Source organism: Tachyglossus aculeatus, chromosome 18 (genome assembly GCF_015852505.1).
Source record: "Tachyglossus aculeatus isolate mTacAcu1 chromosome 18, mTacAcu1.pri, whole genome shotgun sequence".
Taxonomy (NCBI): domain Eukaryota; kingdom Metazoa; phylum Chordata; class Mammalia; order Monotremata; family Tachyglossidae; genus Tachyglossus; species Tachyglossus aculeatus.
The window spans coordinates 30,105,217-30,121,413 of record NC_052083.1 but is presented as its reverse complement, the minus strand read 5'-3'; positions in this window follow the sequence as shown (position 1 = coordinate 30,121,413).

Here is a 16,197-nt window from a genome sequence, read left to right as displayed (position 1 = left end):
AGCACTGTACTAAGCACTACTAGGGTAAATACAAGATAATCGGGTCCCACATGGGGCTTACAGTCTAAGTAGGAGGGAGAACAGGTATTGAATCCCTATTTTTCAGATGAGGGAACTGAGGCACGGAGAATTGAAGTGACTTGCCCAAATAAGTAAAGCAGATGAGTGGCAAAGCTGGGATTAGAAGCCAGATCAATTGATCAATTGTATTTATTGAGCGCTTACTGTGTGCAGAGCACTGTACTAAGCGCTTGGCAAGTACAAGTTGGCAACATATAGAGGCGGTCCCTACCCAACAGTGGGCTCACAGTCTAGAAAAGAGTCTAGTCTAGAGTCAGATCCTCTCATTCATTCATCGTATTTATTGAGCGCTTACTTTGGGCAAAACACTGTACTTAGCACTTCCAAGCCCCTCCTCTTTCCACTAGGCCACCCTGCTTCACTAGTTCTGCCATAGTGTCCTTTCAGCATGGATTTTAGCTAAAATGCACGGAGGAATTAGAGGATGTGAGGAATCGGCAGACAAGTAGGAGCCGGAATTAGAACCCAGAATCTTGTGTAGAGAGGGTGGCCAAGACTAATAATAATAATAATGACATTTATTAAGCGCTTACTATGTGCAAGGCACTGTTCTAAGCGCCATGAAGGTACAAGGTGATCAGTTGTCCCACAGGGGGCTCACAGTCTTAATCCCCATTTTTCAGATGAGGTAACTGAGGCATAGAGAAGTTAAGTGACTTGCCCAAAGTCACACAGCTGACAATTGGCAGAGCTGGGATTTGAACCCATGACCTCTGACTCCAAAGCCCATGCTCTTTCCACTGAGCCGCGCTGCTTAGTGACCCTGCTGATTAAACTTAGTTCCCTTGGATGAATATTTGTTAGCTCTCCTTGGTAGGCGACAGATTCACAGTCATGGTTAAAACTACTGTTGACAGTCAGTAATAGTACCAATAATCCCAATCCACTGCTAAACTACGTTAGTTTGAAATATCTTGTACATTCTTGCAAACGTACATCTTTTATGCTTCCAACTTTCTTTTAAGCTTCTTTGTCAAGACTTCTTAGTCAAAAAGAAGAGCCTTCAGGATTTGAAGAGCTGATCCCCTTGAAGTTTTGCCTTTCCACAGTGAGCTGTGTAGGCTTTTGACATGGAAATGCAAACCAGGTGAGTGGTTGTAGAACAAAGGAGAGTGAAAATTCAGCCTGAGTGGACAACTTGAGATGAAGCCTGTTCATCGTCCATGGGACAGCAGTATCCACCAGACCACAAAATGCTAGGAGACAGAGCCAAGATACAGGAAGTCTCCTCTGCTCTTGTATGTTGCCAACTTGTACTTCCCAAGCGCTTAGTACAGTGCTCTGCACACAGTAAGGGCTCAATAAATACGATTGATTGATTGTTGTATTCATTCAATCGTACTTATTGAGCAATGGCTGTATGCAAAGCACTGTACTAAGCACCCGGGAGAGTACAGTGTGTGACTTTGGGCAAGTCACTTCACTTCTCTGTGCCTGAGTTACCTCATCTGTAGAATGGGGATTAAAACTGTGAGCCCCCCTTGGGGACAACCTGATCACCTTGTAACCTCCCCAGTGCTTAGAACAGTGCTTTGCACATAGTAAGCGCTTAACAAATACGATTATTATTATTAACAGATATTGAACCCCATTTTCCAGATAAGGAAGCACTTAGTACAGTGCTTTGCACACAGTAAGTGCTCAATAAATACAATTGAATGAATCATCATCATCATCAATCGTATTTATTGAGCGCTTACTATGTGCAGAGCACTGTACTAAGCGCTTGGGAAGTACAAATTGACAACATATAGAGACTGTCCCTACCCAACAGTGGGCTCACAGTCTAAAAGGGGGAGAGAATGAGGAAACAGACCCAGAAAAGCTAAGTGACCTGCCCAGTGTCACACAGCAGGCAAGTGGCAGAGCCAGAATGAGATCCCTGAGTTAGCTCATCTGTAAAATGGGGATTAAAACTGTGAGCCCCCCTTGGGACAACCTGATCACCTTGTAACCTCCCCGGCGCTTAGAACAGTGCTTTGCACATAGTAAGCGCTTAACAAATACCATCATTATTATTATTATTATAACTAACCGACACATTTCATTCCTCTGTAATGGTGAATGGTTATGTTTTCACCACTGTATGACTTGTGGGGAGAGGGCTACAATTTAGCTTTAGTGGAACCTGGTAACCTCCTAGAGAAAGAACATTGCCCTAAATTTCCAGGTACAACAATTAAAGCAACATACGCACTCGGTCAGCCCCCAAAATTCTCGTGATGAATTTTGTCTTGTAAAACACTTTGTTCCTTCATATAATTTTCTTTAAAAAAATTGAAATCTTGACTAGATTTATCTACTTGATTATTTGCATCTATTTGTATGCTCTCGTCCCTGGGCAAGGTGCTCTTCTTTCTGGTATTCTCTCCCAGGTGCTTAGTACAGTGCATTGTGCCCTGTGGGTGCGCATTAGATACCATCAGATACCATCCTTTTAGACTGTGAGCCCACTGTTGGGTAAGGACTGTCTCTATATGTTGCCAACTTGTACTTCCCAAGCACTTAGTACAGTGCTCTGCACACAGTAAGCGCTCAATAAGTACGATTGATTGATCCTTCCCCTGCCCTTTATCCTCCACCATTAGCCAGTTGCTTGGCCTTCAAGTACATATGTTTTTATCCCAGCCAGGACCAATTGTTATTCCTTCTTTGTTCCTACTCCAGTTCTTTTCCAAAGTCCTCATTTGAATAACCAAACACTTCTGAAGAATAACTAGCAGGAGAGGGAACTTTTATCTCCTAAGCATCCTGGAAGTTTAGGTTTTACCATACCTTTTGCAGACTCGTTGTTCATTCATGTGGAATCAGCTGTATCTTCGCAAGGCCTTTACAGATATTTCCTAATCCTATTTAATATTCCAGGAACGGAAATGGAGGGAAAGCAATACTTCTGTGTTTCCGCAGCGGTAAAAGTTAAAGTCCCATCTTGGCCAAGTCTGCAAAGGTCCGAGAGCAAAAAGCCGAACCCCAGGCCGTTATGTTTCTTAAAGGTGCAGTTGGGCTAGGTTTTCATTTCATTCAAACTGAGAGGGGATTGGCAAGTGGGAAATTATTGTGATGTTTGGGGGACAGCTGTAGATAATGGATTTTCGGCCCAGGGGCTGCATTCTCCAGCCTATCTTCTAATTGGCCTGTGATTCTACCTGACATAGCTGGGCCTGAGAGTAGTGGGGTGGAGGTCTGTCGTTGGGGGAGGATTCTGCTTGTGTTGCCGGCTTGTACTTCCCAAGCGCTTAGTACAGTGCTCTGCACACAGTAAGCGCTCAATAAATACGATTGATTGATTTAGAACTGCCCTGCAGCTCTCTGGTTTGGCAGGAGTTGGGGAGAGACCTGAGTGCCGAAAATGCTCTCATGGCAGGGTTTCCACAGAGGATGTTGGGATTGGATGTACTTTTTGAACTCTCCAAAGGCATTGCCTCTTCTGCCTGTGATCCCCCCCTTCTGATATTTCTTTGGCCCTTGAGTTAATTTGCATTGGCAGGTCTGAATCACAGGAGGAGGAGTCTATTAGGAGAAATCTCTCACCCCCTTTATCTGGTTGGCTGGTAGGCCCAGCCAGAGAGACAAAAGACTGCTCCATGACCTTGGGCAAATCACTTCTCTGTTTCCTCATCTGTAAAATGGGGATTCATTCATTCAATCGTATTTATTGAGCGCTTACTGTGTGCAAAGCACTGTGCTAAGCGCTTGGGAGAGTACAGTATAACGACAGACACATTCTTGCCCACATCCAGCTCTGGAAGCTCTTCTCTAATAATAATAATGATGGCATTTGTTAAGCGCTTACTATGTGCCTTCCCACACTGAGCCCCCTCCTTCCTCTCCCCCTCCTCCCCATCCCCCCCTTATCTCCTTCCCCTCCCCACAGCACCTGTATATCTGTATATATGTTTGTACGGATTTATTCCTCTATTTTATTTGTACATATTTATTCTATTTATTTTATTTTGTTAATATGTTTTGTTTTGTTCTCTGTCTCCCCCTTCTAGACTGTGAGCCCGCTGTCGGGTAGGGACTGTCTCTATATGTTGCCAAATTGTTCTTCCCAAGCGCTTAGTACAGTGCTCTACGCACAGTAAGCGCTCAATAAATACGATTGAATGAATGAGTCCAGCTCACAGTCTTGGGTGGGGGGGAGATAGACATTAATATAAATAAGCAAATTACAGATACAGGTTGAAATACTTGTCCTCCCCTTGAGACTGTGAGGCCCACGTGGGACAGGGACTTTGACCTGATCATATCTACCCCAGTGCCTAGTACAGTGTTTGGCACGTAGTAAGCACTTAGCATATATTATTATTATAACTCAAATCCATTTCTCAACAGGGCTGGGACATACAGGTGTTCAGGCATCCGTGCCTTTTTCAGGTAAGGAGAAAATCCTGTGATACCATTCCAGGCTTCCACCAGCCAGGAAAGTTCCCCGTGGCCAAAACCCATTTGGAAATTGAAATTTGAAATACCATCTCAGTCAGGCTGAAATTGGAGACAAGGAATGATGTGCAATTTGGAAGCTTTGTGTCCAACAGTTTACCACAACCAAACTTAGGTGATTTATAGGAAGAGTTCCACCCACAGAGGTAGGGCCTTAGCATGAATAAAATTGTTATTGTCTCCAGTTTAATGGTATTTGTTAAGTGTTTACTATGTGCCAGGCACTGTGCTAAGCGCTGGGGTAGAGACAAAGTTGTCAGGCTAGACACGGTCCTTGTCCTGCATGGGCTCACAGTCTTCATCCCCATTTTACAGATGAGGTCACTGAGGCACAGAGAAGTGAAGTGATTTGCCCAAGATCACACAGCAGACGGGTGGTAGAGCTGGGATTAGACCCCAAATCCCACTGGCCATGTTGCTTCCTGGTAGATAGTGATTTAAAACCGAAGCCTGTTCATTTTTAAATTGCGGGGCAGCAGAACAAATTTTGCCAACTGCATCGTGAGAGTTTGGATGTCGGTCTGGATTTCTTGAAGTTAGACGGCAGCCTTCATTCAAGCAGGAGGCCAAACTTGACACCGTGGCTTCGGAGCAGAGCTTTGAGCAGGCAAGTGTGTAAATATATTTATTTCTAAACAGATTTGTTTCTACAGAAGCCCCAGAGTGATGGGAGATGAGTCAATGGGCAAGCCGGGTTCACCTAAGCACATGGATGCTCACATCCTCCTGTGGCTCTTATGTACGCATATTTACACTCTTTGGCTTTCTCCAACAGTTTGTTTTAGTCTAGTTTATTGTAAAATCCTTGAGGGCAGGAATGGTGTCTACTATAACTGCCTTGTACTCTCCCAAGTACAGTGCTCTGCATAAAGTGCTCAAAAATCCTACTGATTGATTTTGAGTTGAGGATTCGAAATCAGGGAGGATGTCTTGTGGAGACTAGGAATGAATACTCTCCCAAGTACAGTGCTCTGCTTAAAGTGCTCAAAAATCCTATTGATTGATTTTGAGTTGAGGATTCGAAATCAGGGAGGATGTCTTGTGGAGACTAGGAATGAATAATAGTAATAATACAACAACAATAGTAATAATGATAATAATAAATGTGGTATTTGTTAAGTGCCTACTATGTGGCAAAGCATTGTACTAAATACTGGGGTAGATACAATGCAGTCAGATCAGACTCAGTCTCTGTCCCCTATGGGGTTCGCTTGGCTCAATACTCTAGATCAATCAATCAATCAATCAATCGTATTTATTGAGTGCTTACTGTGTGCAGAGCACTGTACTAAGCTCCTGGGAAGTACAAGTTGGCAACATATAGAGACAGTCCCTACCCAACAGTGGGCTCACAGTCTAAAAGGGGGAGACAGACCAAACATACTAACAAAATAAAATAAATAGATATGTACAAGTAAAATAAATAAATAAATAAATAAATAGAGTAATAAATATGTACAAACATATACATACATAGATGAGCCCCACTTTGCTTAGGTTTCAGTGACCATTATCTCCTCAGCCCTTTACTGTAAATCTGAGTCCCCAAAACTGATTAAATTGTCCATTTTCTAGTTTCCTTTTCTCCGGAATAAATCTGAAGCGTAGCCAGTTGCCAGCACCTCCTGCAACAAGCTGCCACTTAACTGTCCTGTTGGCCGTCCCTCTTGGCTGCTTCCTGACTGACTGCCTTCTGCCAGAGCAAATGCCAGGATCCTAAAATAAGCACCAGATATGGGAAGGTGCCCGCGGAGATGGAGAGGGTAATGGGGTGGGCAGAGTACAGAAGAAAAGGCAAGAGCCCGAGGCTAGGAGTCAGAGGACCTGGGTTCTGAACCCGGCTCTGCCACTTGCCTGTTGTGTGACCTTGGACAAGTCACTTCATTCTCAGCGCCTCAGTTTCTTCAGGGATTCAACACCTGTTCTCCCTCCCACTTAGATTGTGAGCCCCATGTGAGACGGACCGTGTCTGAGGGAGTTATCTTGTATCTAACCAGTGCTTACTACAGTGCTTGGTAGTAACATAGTAAGTGCTGAACAAATCCCACAGTCACTATTATTATTGTTGTTGCTTTTATCATTATTATTATTATTATATGCTTTCCCTGTCACGGGTTGAGAGCTGATTGCCCTACCTAATTGGTTCCATGGCCGAAAGTACTCAGACTCTGAAATCTAATCTTGATCTTGATGGGTGTGATTTTGAAGAGGTCTGAGTTTCTGTATCCTTCTCTGAAAAGTAGGGAGACCCTAATTCTGACCTTTCGCCCTACTCAGCATTGTGGGGATGTAAATACCACAAGGATGGGGCTGGGGGGTTGTATCTGTAAAGGGCCAAGAATATACTTCAGGCAGATAGTTTCAATTAGGTCAGAAAATGATTTGTTCTTTTACCTAAGGAAGAACCTGCAGTCTGTGAGTCAGTGGTATTTATTGAGCACTTACTGAGTGCAGAGCACTGTACTAAGTGCTTGGGGGAGTCCCATACAGCGGAGTCGGTGGACATGTTCCCTGCCCAGAAGGAGCTTACAGTCTGGAGGCAGGCGCTTACGGTCTACCACCTGGGATATGAACCACCCTGTGTTTTGAGATTCTTGTCGTCAGAAACCGTCTCCATCCTCTACTTCTGATACAACATCACTGACCTGAAGTTACACTTTAACCCAACTGGGCAGGCCCAGTTCTAAAGGTAATAATACTAATTTCGGTATTTGTTAAGCGCCAGGCATTGTACTAAGCTCTGGAATACAAGCAAATCGGGTTAGACACAGTCTCTGTAGAAGCTGCAAGGACCCTAGCCAGGGGTAGGTCTGTTAATAAGCCTTCTGGCTACCACCAATGTAAACAAACTCCACCCTCAATAATAATAATAATAATAAAAAGGTCCCTTAAAGTGTAGTCATTCTACCATCAGGGCAGAATTCCTCTTCTCCCTGCTAATCAAGTGACGACAAAAAAGATCTGATGTTTTAACTCCTAGTGCTTTTTTTTCACTCCTGTCCAGATTGGAAAATCAATCAATCAATCAGTGGTATTTAACAAAGCAGTTATTGGGTGCAGAGAATTGTACTAAGCCCGTGGGAGAATCCAATATTATAGAATTGGTAGACACAATCCCTGTCCTCAAGAAGAGTAATAATAATGATGGCATTTGTTAAGCACTTATGATGTGCCAAGCACTGTTCTAAGCGCTGGGGGGGATACAACGTAATCAGGTTGTCCCACGTGGGACTCACAGTTTTAATCCCCATTTTAGAGATGAGGTAACTGAGGCACAGAGAAGTTAAGTGTCTTGCCCAAGGTCACACAGCAAAGTGGTGGAGCCGGGATTAAAACCCACGTCCTCTGACTCCCAAGCCCATGCTTTTTCCACTAAGCCATGCTACTTCTCCTATCCTGATTATCGTGCATCTACGTAGTGCTTAAATTAGTACAGTGCTTGGGCACATAAGTGCTTCCCAAATAGCATAAAAGACACCACCCTGAAAAGAAAATATCTAAGAATTAACTTTCAATTTCGGCCACAAAGATCTGTGGTTTCTTACGCCACTCCCTCCTCTGAGTCAACCCTGCCAGGGAACAGAGAGGCAGTAGGCTGTTCCCTGAGCGATCATTTGTCCCAGCCCCAGGCAAAATAATTTAGAAAGCCTGTAGCAGCCATTTATTACACTACAAGCCAGTGACTCTCACGAGCAGTTATTTAAATTAATAGCAAAAATTTGGGGAACAAAATGCCTGTGGAGGGTTTAACAAAGCTACTTGCACCTGTGGGCATTTAATACATGCTACTTGGCGGTGATGAAGGCAGAAGATGGAAAGTTTTATATCGAATTTACTCAAGCTCATTTCCCTCTCAAGCCTTCAGACCCAAATGACAAACATTAAAACTGGAATTAATCAAAAATTCATTCGCAGCAGGTGGCTTAAAACGTAAAATCGAAATTCTAACTTCTGCCGCTAAATTAGCAAGAGCTGTGAAAAATAAGCAACTGCAACCTGTGAAAATAAACAGAGGGCTCATTGTGGGCAGGGAATGTGTCCATTTATTGTTGTACCGTACTCTCCCAAGTGCTTAGTACAGAGCTCTGCTCACAGTAAATGTTCAATAAATATGATTGAATGAGTGAATGATGTGCCCAGACCCCGGTTTGGCATCTGATCTGGGCCAAATCAAACCCACGGCCTTGGCAGGGGAAACAAGCTGGGCTTGGCCACCAGAGCTGCCTAAGGAGTTCAGCGCTTAGAACAGTACTTGGCACATAGTAAGTGCTTAACAAATGCCATCATTATTATTAACAAATGCCATTATTATTATCAGTTGAGTCAGCGTGGCCTAGTGGAGAGAGCAGGGGCTGGAAATCCAAAGAACGTGGGTTCTAATCCCAGCTCCACCACCTGCTGGCTCTACGGACTTGGGAAAAAGCTGGGCCTCAGTTCCCTCATGTGTAAAATGGGGATTAATCAATCAATCGTATTTAAAGACTGTGAGCCCCGTGTGGGACAGGGACTGTATCTAACCCGATTCGTGTATATCTACCCTATTGCTTAGAACAGTGCTTGGCACATAGTAAGCACTTAACAAACACCATAATTATTACTATTATTAGGAAAACCGGCTTCTAATCCTGGCTCTATAAATACTATAATTAATGCATTAACTAAGGAAATTCTCCCACTCATTTACGGAAGGTTCAGCTCCCTCAGGGTTGGGAAAACATCTTGATCTGTTTCCTCATTTCTTGAGGCAAAGGGCAAGTGGTAGCTAGTTTCTCAATTAGCCTCATCTACTAATGCCTGGGTTGGCCATGGTTGGATGGCCCATTGCTCTGAATGAGAATGCCACTGTTTATGTTCTTAACTGGGAAGGGGGATTGTTTGAACCTGAAAATACTGGGATCCTGCTAGCTTGGCTCTCCCACTTGCCTGCTGTGTGACCATGGGCAAACCACTTCATTTCTCTGGGCCTAAATTTCCTCATCTGTCAAATGGGGGTTAAATATCTGTTATCCCTGCCCGTTAGACTGCGAGCCCAGTATGGGCAGGGACTGGGTCCAACTTGATTATCCGGTGCCTAAATCAGTGCTTGGCACATAATTACTTAACAAATACTATTATTGCTAGCCAAACCTAGAAAGGTGATCTGTATCAATCGCACTTGAAGACTTCCAAGGCAGAGGACACTGTGGTAGAGGCGGATCCGTGCGTGAAGGTGTGGGATAAGCAGGAGCCAATCAGTGATCCCAGAGAGGTCTTCGATTAATATAACACCTATTCCTGAGGCCCTGAGAGACAGCATTCATTGGCCTTGAGAATATACAACAGGAGGAAAAACTGCAGGGGCCTGCCTTCAACAAACCTGCAGTCCAGAGAGAAACTTACAAATCTAATATCCTAGATGAGGGTGGTAGCACAGCCAGGTTAAATGATTCACCCTACACTCCAGAGTAATAATAATAATCATCATCATCATCATCATCAATTGTATTTATTGAGCACTTACTGTGTGCAGAGCACTGTACTAAGCGCTTGGGAAGTACAAGTTGGCAACATATAGAGACAGTCCCTAACCAGCAGTGGGCTCACAGTCTAAAAGGGGGAGACAGAGAACAAAACCAAAAATACTAACAAAATAAAATAAATAGAATAGATATGTACAAGCAAAATAAATAAATAGAGTAACAAATATGTACAAACATATATACATATATACAGGTAATAATGATAGTTGTAGTCATTAAACACTATATGCCAACCACTGTTCTAAGCACTGGGGTAAATACAAGACCATCAGGTCAGTCATTGTTCCTTTCCCCCATGAAATGCACAGTCTAAAGAGGAGGGAGACCAGATATTTAATCCCCATTTTACAGATCAATCGATCAATCAGTCATATTTATTGAGCACTTAACAGTATTCAGAGAACTGTACTAAGTGCTTGGGAGAGTACGGTATAGCAGAGTTGATAGATATGTTCCCTCGCTCAAAACAAGCTTCCAGTCCAGAGCGGGAAACAGACATTAAATAAATTACAGATACGTACATAAGTGCTGTGGGACAGAGGGAGGGGTGAATAAAGGGTACATATCCAAATACAGATGAAGAAATGAAGGCATAGGGAAGTGAAGCGACTTGTCCAAGATCACACAGCGGGCAAGCGGAGGAGTCAGAATTAGAACCGACTCTTAGAATTAATAATAATAATAATGTTGGTATTTGTTAAGCGCTTACTATGTGCCAAGCACTGTTCTAAGCACTGGGGTAGATTCAAGGTCATCAGGTTGTCCCGCATGGGGCTCGCAGTCTTAACCCCAATTTTACAGAGGAGGTAACTGAGAAGAAGCAGCGTGAGAAGCACGCTTGGAGAAGCAGCGTGGCTCATTGGAAAGAGCCCGGGCTTTGGAGTCAGAGGTCATGGGTTTGAATCCCGGCTCCACCAATTGTCAGCTATGTGACCTTGGGCAAGTCACTTAACTTCTCTGGGCCTGTTACCTCATCTGGAAAATGGGGATGAAGACTGTGAGCCCCCCGTGGGACAACCTGATCACCTTGGAACCTCCCTAGCGCTTAGAACAGTGCTTTGCACATAGTGAGCGCTTAATAAATGCCATTATTATTATTATTATTATTAACTGAGGCCCAGAGAAGTGAAGTGACTGGCCCCAAATCACACAGCAGACAAGTGGCAGAGGCAGGATTAGAACCACGACCTCTGACTCCCAAGCCTGGGCTGTTTCCACTAAGCCACGCTGCTTGGGGGCCTAGACTACCAGGGCTGTGCACTTTCCACTAAGGCCCCATTGCTTTTCAAGTGGGAAATTCATGTTTTTACCTGAATGTGGAGTACTCCTGCAGGGCCTCTAACTCTGTCAAGTGAACAATTGCAGCTGTCACACTGTGCAGAGCTGGCAAATCATTATAGATCCTCAGGGCACAAGCTCCCCACTCCCGAGCTGCTCAGGGGGCCCAGACATCAGCTTGCCATCCTGAGGGAGTTCAGGCTTTTCCACCTCCCCCCAACCAGCCCTGTTCCCTCGCCTTACTGCTGCCAGCTCCCTGCATCCTTGCTTCTGTGCAAAACAGAAGGAGGAGAAAGGTGGGGAAGACACTAGCACAGGGTAAGCGCTCAATAAATACCACTGATTGATCGCTTAATGTCTGTCTCCTCCTCTAGACTGTAAGCTCCTTGTGGGCAGGGAACTCTGGCCTCTCCCAAGTACTTAATAATAATAATAAGAATAATAATGGCATTTATTAAGTGCTTTCTATGTGCAGAGCACTGTTCTAAGCGCTGGGGAGGCTACAAGGTGATCAGGTTGTCCCACGTGGGGCTCACAGTCTCAATCCCCATTTTACAGATGAGGGAACTGAGGCCCAGAGAAGTTCAAGTGACTTGCCCAAAGTCACACAGCTGACAATTGGCGGAGCCGGGGTTTGAGCCCATGACCTCTGACGGTGCTCTGCCCACAGTAAGTGCTCAATAGATATTATTGATTGATTGAGCCTAATTACCACAGTCATTGTGTTGATCCCTACATCTTCAAGAAAGGATGGCAAGTGATCACAAAACCAACCTCCTCTTCTTCAGTCCAACAGTCATTGGTATTCACTGGGCACTCATCCATAATGACTGTAGTACTTGTTAAGTGTTTACTATGTGCCAATCACTGAATTAAGCATGTATATATGTTTGTACATATTTATTACTCCATTTATTTATTTATTTTATTTGTACATATCTATTCTATTTATTTTATTTTGTTAATATGTTTGGTTTTGTTCTCTGTCTCCCCCTTTTAGACTGTGAGCCCACTGTTGGGTAGGGACTGTCTCTATATGTTGCCAACTTGGACTTCCCAAGCGCTAGTACAGTGCTCTGCACACAGTAAGTGCTCAATAAATATTATTGATTGATTGAGCCTAATTACCACAGTCATTGTGTTGATCCCTACATCTTCAAGAAAGGATGACAGGTGATCACAGAACCAACCTCCTCTTCTTCAGTCCAACAATCATTGGTATTCACTGGGCACTCATCCATAATAACTGTGGTACTTGTTAAGTGTTTGCTATGTGCCAAGCACTGAATTAAGCATGTATATATGTTTGTACATATTTATTACTCTATTTATTTTACCTGTACATATCTATTCTATTTATTTTATTTTGTTAGTATGTTTGGTTTTGTTCTCTGTCTCCCCCTTTTAGACTGTGAGCCCACTGTTGGGTAGGGACTGTCCCTATATGTTGCCAACTTGTACTTCCCAAGCACTTAGTACAGTGCTCTGCACACAATAAGCACTCAATAAATAAGACTGATTGATTGATTACTCTATTTATTTTACTTGTACATATCTATTCTATTTATTTTATTTTGTTAGTATGCTTGGCTTTGTTCTCTTTGTTCTCTGTCTCCCCCTTTTAGACTGTGGGCCCACTGTTGGGTAGGGACTGTCCCTATATGTTGCCAACTTGTACTTCCCAAGCGCTTAGTACAGTGCTGTGCACACAGTAAGTGCTCAATAAATACGATTGATTGATTGATTAAGCACTGGGGTAGATACACTATCACCAGATGGACACAGACCCTGTCCCCCACACAGCTCACAGTCTAAGTAGGAGGGAGAGGTGGATTTGAATTTCCATTTTACAGATTGGGAAACTGAGGCACAGGGATGTTAAGTGACTTGCCCGTGGTCACAACAGCAGGCAAGTGGCTGAGCCGGAATTAGAACCCAGGTCCTATAGACTCCCTGGCAGCATGGCTTAATGGAAGCAGCATGGCTGAGTGGTAAGAGCACAGGCTTTGGAGTCAGAGGTCATGGGTTCAAATCCCAGCTCTGCCACTTGTCAGCTGTGTGACTTTGGGCAAGTCACTTAACTTCTCTGTGCCTCAGTTACCTCATCTGTAAAATGGGGATGAAGACTGTGAGCCCCACGTGGGACAACCTGATCACCTTGTAACCTCCCCAGCGCTTAGAACAGTGCTTTGCACATAGTAAGCGCTTAATAAAATGCCATTATCATTATTAAAGAGCACGGGCCTGGGTGTCAGAGGTCATGGGTTCTAATCCTGGCTCCACCAATTGTCAGCTGTGTGACTTTGGGCAAGTCACTTTACTTCTCTGTGCCTCAGTTACCTCATCTGTAAAATGGGGATTACAACTGTGAGCCCCATGTGGGACAAACTGATAACTTTGTATCTACCCCAGGGCTTAGAACAGTGCTTGGCACATAGGAAGTGCTTAACAAATGCCACCATTATTATAATATTATTATATCCACTTTGCCTTGGGACTGAACAGATTTTCCTGTGGGGAGAGAGCCCAGTGTCCCAGAGGAGAAAGGACACCCATTCCTGTTTCTGCCCTGCAAAAAGGAGCATTTTCTGCCTTCACATAACACCTTGGGGTGTACATATACTTCTTCAATTACACAATAATAATAATAATAACTGGTATTTGTTAAGCACTTACGAAGGTGCCAAGCACTCAGAGCTAGGGAAAATACAACGTTTAGTATAGTGCCCATCATATAGTAAACACTTAACAAATGCCATAATAATAATACAAGATAATCAGGTTGGTTTTGCCTCCGTCCCACATGGGGCACAGTCTAAGGTGAAGGGAGATGAGGCATTTAATTCCCATTTTTCAGATGGGGAAACAGGCCTAGAGGAGTTAAGTAAATTGCTCAAGATCACACAGCAATTATTCACTTTGATTACATTATTTATAATAATTTTATCTGTGGCATTTGTTAAGCGCTATGTGCCAAGCACTGTAGTCAGGTTGGGTGCAAAGAAAAAAATATTTTTACACCCCTCCTCAGCCAGAGAGTGAGCTTCTTGTGGATAAGGGACCATTGCCAAATGCGTGGTGAATTAGAGAAGCAGCTTGGCTCAGTGGAAAGAACACGGGCTTTGGAGTCAGAGGTCATGGGTTCAAATCCCGACTCCGCCAATTGTCAGCTGTGTGACTTTGGGCAAGTCACTTCACTTCTCTGGGCCTCACTTACCTCATCTGTAAAATGGGGATTAAGACTGTGAGCCCCCCCGTGGGACAACCTGATCACCTTGTAACCCCCCAGCGCTTAGAACAGTGCTTTGCACATAGTAAGCGCTTAATAAATGCCATTAAAAAAAAAATTGCACTTTTGTCTGGGCCCCGGTGAGCAGGCGATAAATGCTTTTAGTAGTCGTCGTCCTCCCCGCCAACAAAAATGCCCGAGGTGGAGAAATAATAGCCTTAAAAGGGATTCACCTGGCCTCCCCCATTAACCACCTCATTAGCAATTCTAAGCAACACTTGTCACTACATAGCTTTTTGCTAACTGTAAGGAAGGGAGGAGAGCACGAGAAAAGGAGGTATCTTTTCGAAATAAGAAAAGGCAAAAAATTAAAAAGAGACAGGAACCAGGGCAGCCTACCCACTTAGTTTCTTAGTCGCTAGGCTCAGTTTCCCCAACGTTGCCGGTGGAAAAAAATGGTAGGCCCCTGGGCCTCAGAAGACCCAAATCCGAAAGGAGGAGGGCAGAAGAAATCTTCGCTTACCGTCCATGTCCATGACTACTCGTGATCCTGTGCTATTTCACTCAATTGGATTTATTTCTTTTGCTTGGAAAGCCTTCTCAACAGGCCTGCTGCTGCTTGACCTCTTGGAGCCGGTAAGTCTATTGTCTTGATATCAATCAATCAATCGTATTTATTGAGCTATTATTGTGTGCAGAGCACTGTACTAAGCGCTTGAGAAGTACAAGATGGCAACATGTAGAGACAGTCCCTACCCAACAGTGGGCTCACAGTCTAAAAGGGGGAGACAGAGAACAAAACCAAACATACTAACAAAATAAAATAAATAGAATAGATATGTACAAGTAAAATAAATAAATAGAGTAATAAATATGTACAGACATATATCCGCTGTGCCTTAATACTGTCAAACTTTCTTAAGTGGGGTCACCATAACTTGGTCAGAACCAAGTTGGCCTGTGTTTTGCTCTTCCCCACACCCTTCTGCCACAGTGACGATTCTCGATTTGGCCGATGAATCGATCGAATGTGCTTTCTGACTAATTGTACAGAAAGGAAACTGGTTTAATAATAATAATGATAGCATTCATTAAGCGCTTACTATGTGCAAAGCACTGTTCTAAGCGCTGGGGAGTTTACAAGGTGATTAGGTTGTCCCACGTGGGGCTCACTGTCTTCATCCCCATTTTACAGATGAGGTAACAGGCCCAGAGAAGTTAAGTGACCTGCCCAAGGTCACACAGCTGATAAGTGGTGGAGTAGGGATTTGAACCCATGACCTCTGACTCCAAAGCCCGGGCTTTTTCCAGTAAGCCACGCTGCTTCTCCTACAAGTCCCAACGTGGAGAGAGTCAAATGAGAAATGGAAGAACAACCCTTTCATGTTTTGTAAATCCACCGCCAAAGTTAATTTCCATTAAATGTAATGTGATAATTCTATATAATTATCATATGTAATTTAGTCGTAAAACTGCTTGAACTCAGCAAGTGCTCCCGTGGACACAACTTTGCAACAATAGATTTTATCCTCAGTGAAAGTGTTTGTGTGGCTGCAAAACTTCCAAGTCTTGAAAATGTGACTGATAAAACACCGTCATTTAATAGTTACCGTGGTATTTAAGCACTTACTATGTGCCGGGCACTGT